This window comes from Aethalodelphis obliquidens, unplaced genomic scaffold (genome assembly GCF_003676395.1).
Source record: "Aethalodelphis obliquidens isolate GAN/ISIS:26980383/991018 unplaced genomic scaffold, ASM367639v1 scaffold14, whole genome shotgun sequence".
NCBI lineage: Eukaryota > Metazoa > Chordata > Mammalia > Artiodactyla > Delphinidae > Aethalodelphis > Aethalodelphis obliquidens.
Genome location: NW_020837958.1, coordinates 16,573,332 through 16,587,049, shown reverse-complemented (window position 1 = coordinate 16,587,049; position 13,718 = coordinate 16,573,332). Strand labels below are relative to the sequence as shown.

The window sequence follows — 13,718 nt, the reverse complement described above, 5'->3', positions numbered from 1 at the left end:
CCTCCTTCCTCTTCTTCTTTTTCCTCCTTTTTTACCCCATTTTCTTGGAACTGCCAATAATCTCAGAATGAGTCTCTTAACGTGGTTTCAAAGGAAATCATTGTTATAGTGACATTTAGCAGAGATTTTAAAGCAGCTATGATCAGACCAAAAGGTCTCTTAAAAAATATTAATGGTGTTAAAATAACTCTTTTGAAGATTAGAGGCAATCATTAGCAAGTCTGGTAGATGTACACTTCCTCATACTGTTCTGTCAATTTGGCTGCTACATAATCACACTGAAGCTTTACAGTAAGACTTTCTCTGGGGACTATGGGACTATGTTATATGTAGGATCCTATTATATCAATAAATAAATTCAGAGGACTTTTCACAATGAATGCCTTAGTAAGGTCTGTTATGTTATGGAACTAAATTTTGAGCTCAAGAAGAGCATATTCTTTTTGTTTATATACTCTTTCACATTCTTAGCCATTCACCAACATTCCCAAAGTAACTGAGGAAGGTTCATTATTATAGATACTTAAAAATCACAAATGTGTTTTAAAATTAATTAATATGTGTGTATGTATATATGCTATGCATGAGTGTGTCTATCATACCTGTCCAGAATAAGCAAATCCACAGACACAGAAAGTAGATTAGTTGGGGGATAGGAGGAAAGAGAAATAGCGAATGACTGCTAATGGATGCAGGATTTCTTTAGTGGGTGGTGAAAATGTTCTGAAATTAGTGATATAGTTGCACAAACAATTCTGTGAATATTCTAAAACCACTGAATTGTAGACTTTTAATGGGTGAATCTTTTGGTATATGAATTATAGCTCAATAGAGTTTTTTTTTTTTAGAAAGTTCTGTGAAAAATGCCATTGGTAATTCGTTAGGGATTGCACTGAATCGGTAGATTGCAGATTGCCTTGGGTAGTATGGTCATTTTAACAATATTGATTCTTCCAATCCAAGAATATCTTTTCATCTGTTTCTGTCCTCTTCAGTTTCTTTCATCAGTGTTTTACAGTTTTCAGTGTACAGGTCTTTTGCATCCTTAGGTAGGTTTATTCCTAGATTTTTTTTTTTTTTTTTGCTGTTCGCGGGCCTTTCACTGTTGTGGCCTCTCCCATTGCGGAGCACAGGGTCCGGACGTGCAGGCTCAGCAGCCATGGCTCACGGGCCCAGCCGCTCCACAGTATGCGGGACCCTCCCGGACTGGGGCACGAACCCGTGTCCCCCGCATCAGCAGGCGGACTCTCAACCACTGCGCCACCAGGGAAGCCCCTCCTAGATATTTTATTCTTTTTGATGTGATGGTAAATTTGATTGTTTAAATTTCTCTTTCTGATAGTTCATTGTTAGTATATAGAAATGAAACAGATTTCTGTGTATTAATTTTGTGTCCTTCAACTTTACCAAATTCACTGATGAGCTCTAGTAGTTTTCTGGTGGCATCTTTTGGATTTTCTATGTATAGTATAATGTCATCTGCAAACAGTGACAGTTGTACTTCTTCCTTTCCAGTTTGGATTTCTTTTATTTGTTTTTCTTCTCTGATTGCCGTGGCTAGGACTTCCAAAACTACGTTGAATAAAAGTGGCAAGAGTGGGCATCCTTGTCTTGTTCCTGATCTTAGAGGGAATGCTTTCAGCTTTTCACCTTTCAGTATGATGTTAGCTGTGGGTTTGTCATATGTGGCCTTTATTATGTTGAGGTATGTTACCTCTACGCCCACTTTCCAAAGAGTTTTTTGTTCATCATAAAATGGATGCTGAATTTTATCAAAAGCTTTTTCTGCATTTACCCACTCATTTATGAGTCAATTAATTTATGACCAAGGAGGCAAGAATATACAATGGAGAAAAGACAGTTTCTTCAATAAGTGGTGCTGGGAAAACTGGACAGCTACATGTAAAAGAATGAAATAAGAACATTCTTTAACACCATATACAGAACTAAACTCAAGATGGATTAAACACCTAATGTAAAATTGGGTACTATAAAACTCCTAGAGGAAAACATAGGCAGAACACTGACATAAATTGCAGCAATATTTTTTTGGATCTGTCTTCTAGAGTAATGGAAACAAAAGCAAAATAAACAAATGGGACTTAATTAAACTTAAATGCTTTTGCACAGCAAAGAAAACCATAAACAAAATGAAAAGACAACCTATGGAATGGGAGAAAATATTTGCAAATGATGCAACTGACAAGGGATTAATTTCCAAAATATATAAACACCTCATACAGCTCAATATCAAAAAATCAAACAGCCCAATCAAAACATGGGCAGGAGACCTAAGTAGACATTTCTCCAAAGAAGACGTCCAGATGGCCAACAGGCACATGAAAAGGTGCTCTATCAGCATCGCTAATTATTACAGAAATGTGAATCAGGACCACAGTGAAGGGCTTCCCTGGTAGTGCAGTGGTTAAGAATCCACCTGCCAAGGCAGGGGACACAGGTTCAAGCCCTGGTCTGGAAAGATCTCACATGCCACGGAGCAACTAAGCCCGTGTGCCACAACTACTGAAGGCTGCGTGCCTAGAGCCCATGCTCCGCAACAAGAGAAGCCACCGCTATGAGAAGCCCATGCACCGCAACAAAGAGTAGCCCCTGCTTGCTGCAGCCAGACAAAAGCCCACGTGCAGCAACAAAGACCCAACGCAACCAAAAACAAATAAATAAAATAAAATAAATTTATTAAAAAAAAAAACCCCACAATGAAGTATCACCTCACACTGGTCAGAATGGCCATCATCAAAAAGTCTACAAATAATAAATGCTGGAGAGGGTGTGGAGAAAAAGGAACCCTCCTACACTGTTGATGGGAAAGTAAGTTGGTACAGCCACTATGGAGAACAGTAGGGAGGTTCCTTAAAAAACTAAAAATAAAGTGAACCATGTGAACCAGCTATTTCACTCCTGGGCATATATCCAGAAAAGATGAAAACTGTAATTGGAAAAGATACATGCACCCCTATGTTCATAGCAGCACTATTCACAGTAGCCAAGACATGGAAAACAACCTAAATGTCCATTGACAGAGGAATGGATAAAGAAGATGTTGTGTGTGTATATATATATGTAACATGGAATATTACTCAGCCATGAAAAAGAATGAAATAATGCCATTTGAAGCAACATGGATGGACCTAGAGATTATCATACTAAGTGAAGTAAGTCAGACAGAGAAAGACAAGTATAATATGATATAACTTATGTGTGGAATCTAAAAGAATGATACAAATGAACTTATTTGCAAACAGAAATAGACTCACAGACATAGAAAACAAACTTGTGGTTACCAAAGGGGACAGGGTAGGGGTGATAAATTAGGAGTTTGGGATTAACAAATACACACTACTATATATAAAATAGATAAACAACAAGAACCTACTGTATAGCACAGGAAACTATGTTCCATATCTTGTAATAACCTATAATGGAGAAGAATCTGAAAAAGAATATATATGTATGTGTGTGTATGTGTATATATATATCTGAATCACTTTGCTGTACACCTGAAACTAACATAACATTGTAAATCAAGTATACTTCAATAAAATTTAAAAAAAAAGCCAGGGTTTGGTAGAATGGGAGAAAATTAAAATCACAAGTTTATATCTGAAAAACCAATAATTTTTGAAAAGGAGAGTGGCTATATTAACTTTGAATCCTAATAATTTCACTTAAATTAATTATAATAATACAGTCCTACTCTGTAAGATTAGCTGTGCCTTAGTCACACAAATTATTGTGTCTGACCCTTAAAATCTATACTTCAACATATTCATTTGAATAATATTACTTGATATTTTGTCTTTCAGTTTCTTCAAATATAAAACAACTTTTTAAGAGGTCTGCTAATTACAAGCTATCAATAAACATAGGTAATTCAGCATTTAAAAAAAAAACAGGTATAGAAAGATACATACTTTGAGGGAGGTGGGGATAGCAATGAACCAGGGAAGATTATTTTGGGAAAGGAGATGTCCTTGTGGGGGGGCGTTGTTTGTTTTGGTTTTGTTTTTTAAATATATCAACTTAGGAATTTCTAGTTTTTCAAAGTGATGGAAGGTTAGGGTTTAATATGTATAATTGTACTATCTGTTCTGATTGATGATCCAAGGACAGTCTTTTTCCCCCTTGTTGTATAGTGTGTTTGAGAGGTTAATAACCATTGCCAATTATGGCAAGCAAGACCAAGAAGTGTAGTAGGAAGACTTTCTTGAACCTGAGGAGAATTAGATAAGGTGATTCTGTACTCCTTCCTGGTTTCCTCATCTATTTTCTTCCCAGGTAGACCCTTCTGTAGAAGGCTATTATGGAAGTTTGTTGTGTTGCAAAATGGCAGAGAGGAACTGCTCTCCTACAACCCTAGTTCTTTACTAATTGCCTAAGAGACCCCGTTGTCTCCATCCTTAACTTCTAGAAACCTCAGAGGCCCAGTGGTGGGGAGCACTCATGCCCTTGGCCTCTTTCCTTCCAGCCACACTTGATTCTTCTTTTTTGGTGGGTGGTGGCAGAATGGGGTTTACAGGCAGAAATTCAGGCATCCCACTTGTGTCAGATGTGGAAGGAAAGTGAGGTCTCAGATATGAGCCTTGGTCTCTGCAGCAGGTAATCAGGACTCTACCAGTTCACTTCAGGTGGGGCGGCGGGTGTTACACTACAGGACCTCTTAGGATCTGGGGCATATTTTGGAGGAGTTTTGAGGGGAGATTGGAAGAGAGACGAGCATAAGACGGTGCTATGTGAGAGAAGGAGGTGAAAAGGTAGAGTTGTGGGGAAAGGCTTCGGCAGTGTTGGTGAGGGCCACCTGTCATAGTGTTTAAAGAATAAGAGCAAAGAGATGGAGTTATTTGGAATTAACTTTTCTTTTTTAATTGGGGTATAGTTGCTTTGGAATTAACTTTTATTGACTGAACTGTAGTTCTTTTGAGAGGAGAGACAATGATGTGATAAGCACTTTAGGGAAAAGGTCCTTGGTTTTTATAAAATTATCAAAGATTAAGAATCTAATTTTCATGAAATATTTTAATGGAGCCTATATTTAATACTTTGATAAATCAAAAGCAGTTCTTCACCAGTAAAAATGTTGGGGAATGCTATTTTAGTTGTCACATATTACTGTGGTCATATTTACTAATGCCTATTGCATAATTCTGTCAACTTGACCTTTTCAATTTTATTTCACAACTGAGGTCCAAAGAAATGAGTTTTTATTATCTTTAGAGTGCCTCAAAATGAGTGCCTCAAAATGTAGTGATGACTGGACTCACAAAAGCATGGGAAGTCTAAATAAAAATGACCCACAATAAGCTTTTATTCAGTGTTTATATGTTTGCTGCATTTTGAAGTTCCTCAGTAGTATTCTGCATTATAATCTGTTTGGAAATGTGTATCTACTGCGATATTATGGAAATTCAGTATTGGTCCTATTGGGGCTTGGCAAGAGATACAGATACGGTTAAGATACAGTGTTGCACATATACAAAACTAGTGTGATGCCCTCTGACTAGGGATATTAAACACACCCTCATGGAAGAGGTACATTTGAACTAGTGGAGGATGTTCCATTGGAGACAACAGCGTAAGTAAGACATGGAAACAGAGAGGTATGCATGTTCAAGGGTGTTATCTGAAGGTCTAGTCTAGAATGTGTAGAACGACTAGACTGACATAGATGGCATATCTATAATACTTGTAATAGATAAAGCTTGAATGGTAGGTTGGGTTCTTTTATTGGAGGACTTTACTTGTAAGGATTAAATATGACTCATTTATTATGAAATATGTGGACAATTAAAATTTTTGAGGTGGAGAATAACATGGTCAGGGTTTTAAGTTAAGGCGAGTGAATTTGGAAGCAGGCAGATGCACTGGAGAGCTGTTAGAAGATGAATGCTGGAGACTAGGTAGGAGCTACTGTTGGTTTGAACTAGGTTTGTCATTAGGAATAGAAAGAACATTATGTAGGTAGAATCTACAAAATTTGGTGCTTAATGGGATGAGAAAAAGGGAGGTTACCCTGATATTGTAGCTTGGATTATTAGTAAATGTATTTTTCTTTCATGCATTCATTCAGCATTTATTAAGCTCAGTGGTGATCTTAACAGACAAGGGATTCAGCAGGAGAAGGAACTAATTTTAGAGTCTGGATGATAAATTGGGTTTTAGATGTGTTGAACTTGTAGTGCTAATAAGATAGCTCTTAGACGATATTTGAAATTTGGTTCTGGAATTCAAGAAAGTGTGAAACTAGTGACGAGAGCTAGCATTCTGTTAATGGTACTAAACTCATTGTTAATGTATAGAGAAAAATCAAAGTGCTATATGCTCAGGGGCCACCTTGGTAGATCAAATAATATCAGCATGATGATGTGGGAATTTTTGTTGAATCAAATTGCCCGAAGTCCTTTTCATAGTTGTTATTTTTTTTTTTGCAGTCAGTATTTTTTTAATCAAACAGTATAATCACAAATGTGTAGTAAAGGCTTAATATATGACCTCCTTAACTTTTTGTTTGATTTAACGTTTAAGTAGCAAGCTATTGGTAAAATAAAGCAATATTTCCTTTTCAAAAGGAATGTAAGAAAGGCATTTAAGCAGATCAACCGCTGTTTAGGTCCAATATTACCTTATTGTGTAGTGGTTAATTTACCATAAAACTGTCTTACGCATTCACTGTAAAGAAATACCATTTCATTTCAACTTTACGTTGCTTAGTGAATAGAAAAGGTTATTTGGAAGTATGATTCATTTGGTAATATAATGAATATATTAATTTTCACTAAAAACTTTTAGAAGTTGCTAGAATTTTCACAATGTATTGTATTATATACTCTTTTCACAATTTACACATACTTCAATTTTCTTTCCCCTTCTAGTAGAAAAACACTTGTCCCTGTGTTTTCTAATAGAAAAACACTTGGCACTTGTGTTAAACCTATCAGTGGACACCATTGCAGTCTTCAGTAGCTGAAGACTCATACAAATTATACCCCCCTCTTTAAAAAAATTCAACAGGTTAAAATACCATTTGCATATTGTTCAGATTTCATCAGCTTCTTCATCACTGAAGTAAGTTGGCATTTGTGCAAACAGTGAAATAAAGAGGTTGGCATTTATGATTACTGAACAAAAGGTATCAAATATCGAAAAATTTCTGACTTGGTACACTTAATATAATTTTCTTTGTGGTGTTATAGGTTAACAGTTGCGGAGTGTCACTCACTTTTTTTTTTAGTATTTGGAGGAATGCATCTGTCAAGGGGAAATTTTTATCAAGCACTCATTTTCTAACTTGCAAATAATTCTTTGTTTTAAGCAGTAGAGGCTAACAGTGTGCTTCTCCGACTTTAGCATGCATAATAATTGCCTGGAGAGCTTGGTGAAACAGATTCTGGGGTCCCGCTCTGTAGGTTTGAGATGGGGCCATCTTCTAACGAACTCTCAGATAATGCTGATGCTGCAAATCTGATGACCGCATTTTGAGTTGCACTGAGCTGACACAATGTGACAGTCACTCCAGAATTAGGAATTTGGAAAGCACTTGGATTTACTCTATGGAGAAAATCTAAAATCAAAATAAAATGTTCCATATTGAACAACCCATTGCCATAAAATCTCAGCTAGTCAGAATTAAGAGTCCATAATTAAAATATTAGTTATCAATTAGATAGTAAGTAGATAGCACATACCAATTCTGTTAAAAAATTATTTTCTGTATATCTTTTGTAGTGTCATGAGTGATCCTTTATTTTTGTATCAAGACAGTTTTTTACTCTTTTGTTTGTGTTCATTTTTCTCATCCTCAATAAGTGGCTTGGGGATTTGAAAACCATATGTCTATATAATTGAATAGTTTTCCCCTCATGTGAGGAAGTTACATAGACCGTAAAGTTGTGAGTGTCAAATCAATTAAGAATAGTAAAATAGCACTTTGCTAAAACTTTGGAGATAGACAGCTTTGTCCTATTATAGTAAAGAATCACAGAGAGACTCTCTCGGTATTTTTAGTATTGTGACATATTTATCATATTTTAATTTTGAATGTACTTTAGTCCTCTACTCAGCAACACTAAACTTTTTTAAATGTTTTAAAGTTTTTGGAGGTTGGCATATGTACTTGAAAGTAAGTAAAACTATATTTCCATAAACTAGGCTGTAATTCAAACTTTTCACTAATTCATATCTGTCTTTTCATTAGTTTTCTATGTTTTTATTTTACTTTTCTCTGTTTAATATTGAAAGAAATTTCTCATTTTCCTTTGTGGCTTAGAAAGATTCATTAAATTCCTTTTAAAACATTTAGACGTATTTGAAGGTATTTTTCTATGAGATATGGTCAACATACACTGAAAAATGCATGGATCTTAAGTGTTCAGTTTGGTGAAATTTGATACCATGTTGCTACCACCCCAAACAAGATATAGAACATTTCTGTTTTTCCAGAAAATTCTCTTATGTCCCTTTCTAGTTAACTTATATCCCCTATACCCTGTTCCAACCTGGAAACCAACGTTTAACTTTTATCACTATAGTCATCCCTAGGTATTCTTGGGGGATTGGTTCAGGACATCCTGAGGATACCAAAAACCAAGGATGTTCAAGTCCTTTATATAGAATGGCATATCCAGAGATATGGAGGGCCAACTGTATAGATTTAATTTTGCCTGAATTTGGATTTCATATCAATGTAATCATATACTATGTACCCTTTGTTCTTGCTTCTTTTGCTCAACGTAATATTTAATTAATTAATTTATTTAGGCCGCACCAGGGCATGTGAGATATTAGTTCCCCAACAAGGGATTGAACCCATGCCCCCTACAGTGGAAACGTGAAGTCTTAACCACTGGACCGCCAGGGAAGTCCCAACATAATGTTTTAGATATTCATCTGTGTTATTATTGAGTGTATCATAGTTTTTTTCTTTTATGTTGTTGAATAGTATTCCCCTATGGATATACTATAGTTTATCCATTCTCCTGTTGATAGACATTTATGGTTCCAGGTTGTGGTTGTTATGAATAAGAGTGTTAGTACATTCTTTGATAAGTCTCTTTGTGGACATACATTTTTATGTTTTATTACTCTTAGGTAACTATCCAGAAGTGGAATTGCTTGACCACAGAGTAGATATGTGTGTTTGTTTATAACAAATTGCCAAATTGTTTCCTGCCAGCAACATATGAGTGTTCCAGTTATTCCATATTCTCATCAGCATTTGGTGTCATCCGTCTTTTTTACTTGAGCTATTCTATTAGGTGTTTAAAAGTATCTCATGATTTAATTTACATTTCCCTGATAATTAATGAAAAGGTTTGAATGTACATTCGTGTGTAATTGTCTATTCATGTCTTCTTTTGAAAAACGTCTGTTCAAGTTTTTCCCCCTGATTTTTAATTAGTATGTCTTTTTACCATCTATTTATAGGATTTTTGTTTGTTTGTTTGTTTGTTTATTCTGGATATCAGTCCTCTGTTAGATAATTATTTAGCCAGTATTTTTTTTCCCAGACTGTGGCTTGTCTGTTTACTCTCTTAATGGTATCTTTGATGAGCAGAAAATTTTAAAATTTGATGAAGTTCAGTTTATCCATTTTGTTTCATTATAGTTTGTGCTTTTTGTCAAAGCAGTCCCTGCCAAGGGACAAAGATATTCTCTTGTGTTCCCTTCTAGAAGCTTTGTGGTTCTGTGTTTTACATTTATATCTATGATTCATCTTGAATTGATTTTTGTGTATGTAATGAGATTGGGATTGAGGTTAATTTTTTTCCACATGGACATCCAGTTGTTTCAACATCATTTGTTCTAGATTGTCCTTTCCCAGTTGAACTGCCTTGGCACCTTTGTTGAAAATCAAGTGACTGTATACATATGTTCTAGTTCTAGACTCTTCTGTTCCACTGTCTATTTTTATATATTTATGCCAGTACTACAGTCTTGATTACCATAGCTTTATATTAAGTCATGAAATCATGTAAGTCCTTCAACTATGTACTTTTTGAAGATTCTTTTGCCTGTTCTAGATCCTTTGTTTTTCCATGTAAATATTATCATCATCTTGTCTACTTCTTCAGAGTGGCTCACTGGAATTCTATAGGAATTGCATAAAATTTGTGTATCAGTTTAGGAAAGATGGACATGATCTTCCCATCATGAACATATTATTTCTTTCCATTTCTTTCCATTTTTTTGACCTTGAGGCTATTGCAATTGGTAATTTCTTAAACTTTAATTTTCCAATTGTTTGTTGAAAGATTTGCTGATTTCTTAATTTTGAGTTCCTTGCTTCTAGGTGACTTAAGTTCTTCCAATTCCAGCAAAATGCATTTCAGTTTAGTACTGGTAGCAAATAGAAGTTAAAATAAATGAACTTTGCAACATTGATTTTAGTATAGACCTATTCTGTTAATTAAGAGTATCAATATTTTCTGTATTTGATTGGTGAGTGTTTTCCTCAGAACTCCCTGCTGTTTGTATGATTTAGCTGGCATTTTTCTAAAGTAAGAAAGCTTATGCTATCTTTTTGTGGCTGTTTCTGGCTCCTCAGTTAGTAAGTCAGACCCTGGAACACAGAATGCTATAGATTTTCTGTCTTTCATTTGGTCATTGAGTGAATGAAGTAGAAATAGCTTTGGGCTCTCAACAGTGGGAAAGTTTGGCTAGTGGGATTCAAAGTGAAGAAGAGCAAAGAATAAGCCTTGATGGGACTTGCTGGTGGTGCAGTGGATAAGAATCCTCCTGCCAGTGCAGGGGACACGGGTTCGAGCCCTGGTCCGGGAAGATCCCACGTGCCGTGGAGCATCTAAGCCCATGCGCCACAACTACTGAGCCTGCGTGCCTAGAGCCCGTGCTCTGCAACAAGAGAAGTCACTGCAATGAGAAGCCTGCGCTGCAACCGAGAGTAGACCCTGCTCGCCGCAACTAGAGAAAGCCTGCGTGTAGCAATGAAGACCCAACACAGCCCCCTGAAAAAAAAACCTTAAAAAATAAAATAAAATAAGCCTTGACAACAGAGGAAAATGACTGTGGTCCTTGTGGTGCTAGTGAATGCTTGAGCCTGCCTCTCATGGGAGGGCTCCAGTATAGAAATAGTAGGAAAAATTATCGTTCATTGGGATCAGAGAGTCTTGGAACCTAGTATTAGAGGCTTGATTTTTGTGTGCAATAAAGAATCTTTGCATATTTTAAGTTAAGAATGTGCATAATGGACTTCCCTGGTGGCGCAGTGGTTAAGAATCCATATGCCATGCAGGGGTCACGGGTTGGAGCCCTTGTCTGGGAAGATCCCACATGCCGTGGAGCAACTAAGCCCGTGTGCCACAACTACTGAGCCTGCGCTCCAGAGCCCGTGAGCCACAACTACTGAGCCCTTGTGCCACAACTACTGAAGCGCGCATGCCTAGAGCCCGTGCTCCACAACAAGAGAAGCCACCACAGTGAGAAGCCTGCGCATCGCAACGAAGAGTATCCCCCGCTCACTGCAACTAGAGAAAGCCTGTGTGCAGCAATGAAGACCCAACTTGGCCAAATATATATAAATGTACATAATAATGACACCATTTTATTAATAGACCTTTAATTGAGATATCTTTAGAAGTTGTGTCTGTTATATTCTAGTTTTAAACTGTAGATGTATTTAGATTGTGTATAATTTCTTGTGGCTGCTGGAATAAATTACCACAAACTTGGTGGCTTAAAACAACAGAAATTTATTCTTTCACAATTCTGGAGGCTAGAAGTCCAAAATCAGTATAACTGGGCCAAAATCAAAGTATTGGCTGGGCCACCATTCCTCTAGAGGCTCTAGGGGGAGAGTCCATTCCTTGTCTCTTTTAGCATCTGGTGGCTGCCAGCATTCCTTGGCTTATGGTCTCATCACTCCAGTCTTTAAGGCCAATATTTAAAATCTCTCTGCACAGTCTTCACATCACCTTCCCCTCTGTGTGTCACCTTCCCCTCTGCCTCTTTCTTATAAAAATTCTTTGATTATATTTAGGACCCACCTGCACAGTTCAGGATAATCTTCCCAATCTTTAACTTAATTCACATCTGCAAAGACCCCTTTTCCAAATGAGGTAACGTTTACAGGAACTAGGGATTAGGACCTGATATTTTGGGCAGCTATTATCAGCCTACCACAGAATATTATCTTTTTTAGACCTTCATTTTGTTCTGGAACTTTCTGTCAAAGCAGATTGGACTGAGGATTTTGGTACCCCAAATGACATACTTATTTTCTTGCTATAATTTTCATTTTTTAATTAAAACCTATATCACAGCATAAAATTTATTGCATTCTATTAGCACAACAGAGTAGATCTAAAAGCCTCAGATGGTGAATTACTTATTTAAAATAATAGGAAAATACCAAATTAGGGAAAATGATTGAATTGTGCTTTGACTACCATAGAACTGATACATGACTCAAAATTTAGTGATAGCTTTTAGTTTGGGGCAGCCAGGAACTAATTCTTGGTTTTGTAGGGCTTTCTTGGTCTGGTTGGTATATGATTAGTCCATTGTGTTCTGTTCATTGTACCAACCACTACTGGTTTCTGTAGTGGCCTATTAGAAATTACCTATCTTCTAGTCTGTACTTCCGTGATACAGCTGCTAGATTAGAATGGTTTCTCTGGGGCCTTACTCAATGTTAGCGGCATACTGAGATTGCGTTTTCACATGTAAGTATTGATACATCTTAAATGTATACTAGTGGTGTATTTGAGCATGTTGCATGAAATAACATTGATTCATACCAAACTTGTTATACAGAACTTCTTCACATAGTGTTAGAAGATGGGTTAGGTAGAGAACTTAATGTAGCCTACTCTGTTTTGGCTTTGGTACATTACGTAATATCCTAGCTTTAAGGATTGCTTAAACCTCAGTATGGGAATAACTTTCATGAGCATCATTTGATAAATCATGGCCTAAAAAAGATGAAACAATAAAGCCTAAGTTTCCTTTTCTTCAGTCATTATATTAATGAGCTTAAATATTTAAATATTAATAGCTGATAGATTTGGGCATAGGAGGAGAAGAAAAGAAATAGTTTCCCAGAGGGAAAATGGAAGCCTGATTCTCTTTGTTTGCCCTGTAATCTTTCTCCCAGCATACATGATGTTCATTAGTTCTTCTGGGCAACCAAATATCACAATAGCCTTTGCTCTGCTAGTGAGGATCACCAGCAGTGTGGAGAAAGTTCAGCATGAAAACAAATGTAAGAAAGATTTACTAACCAATTAATTTGTATTCAAATGTTTTGTTGAGTTCTTTAAAATTGTTTCTTACAAATCTGCCCTGAAATAACCATTTTTCAATACAAATTTGTGTTTGGGGATTTGTAACTTTAAAATCTTCAGGGCTGAGCCAGAAGATGAGAAGTGTTTTAATTTAAAGTAATAATTGTGTAATTTCAAAAGAAAAGCTAGTAGTAGTCCATTGTTATGATATCTACAGCCAAGCATATTGTATAAGGAGAGCTTCATACTCTGTACAGAGTTTGTACTCTTCCTCTATCAGGTCCTGCTCGTCTGCATGTACCTATTTCTGTTTGTGTTAGTCATCCTCTCTGGGTAAATTGTCCATGAGACCAGTGATTCCATCAGCAAATTATCCAGAAAATGCTGTTTTTGCACATTGTGGCAGATCATGTCACTGGTGGATTTATAGCCACTCCAGTGCTCTAATTAACCTGGCAGTTGTCT

General features: G+C 36.4%; 1 protein-coding gene across 4 annotated transcripts in view; it reads left to right on the top strand.

Moving 5' to 3' along the window:
• The window catches only part of DNAJC24 (DnaJ heat shock protein family (Hsp40) member C24), a 62,989-nt gene that overhangs the window by 31,485 nt on the left and 17,786 nt on the right, over positions 1-13,718 (top strand). The window lies entirely within an intron of this gene.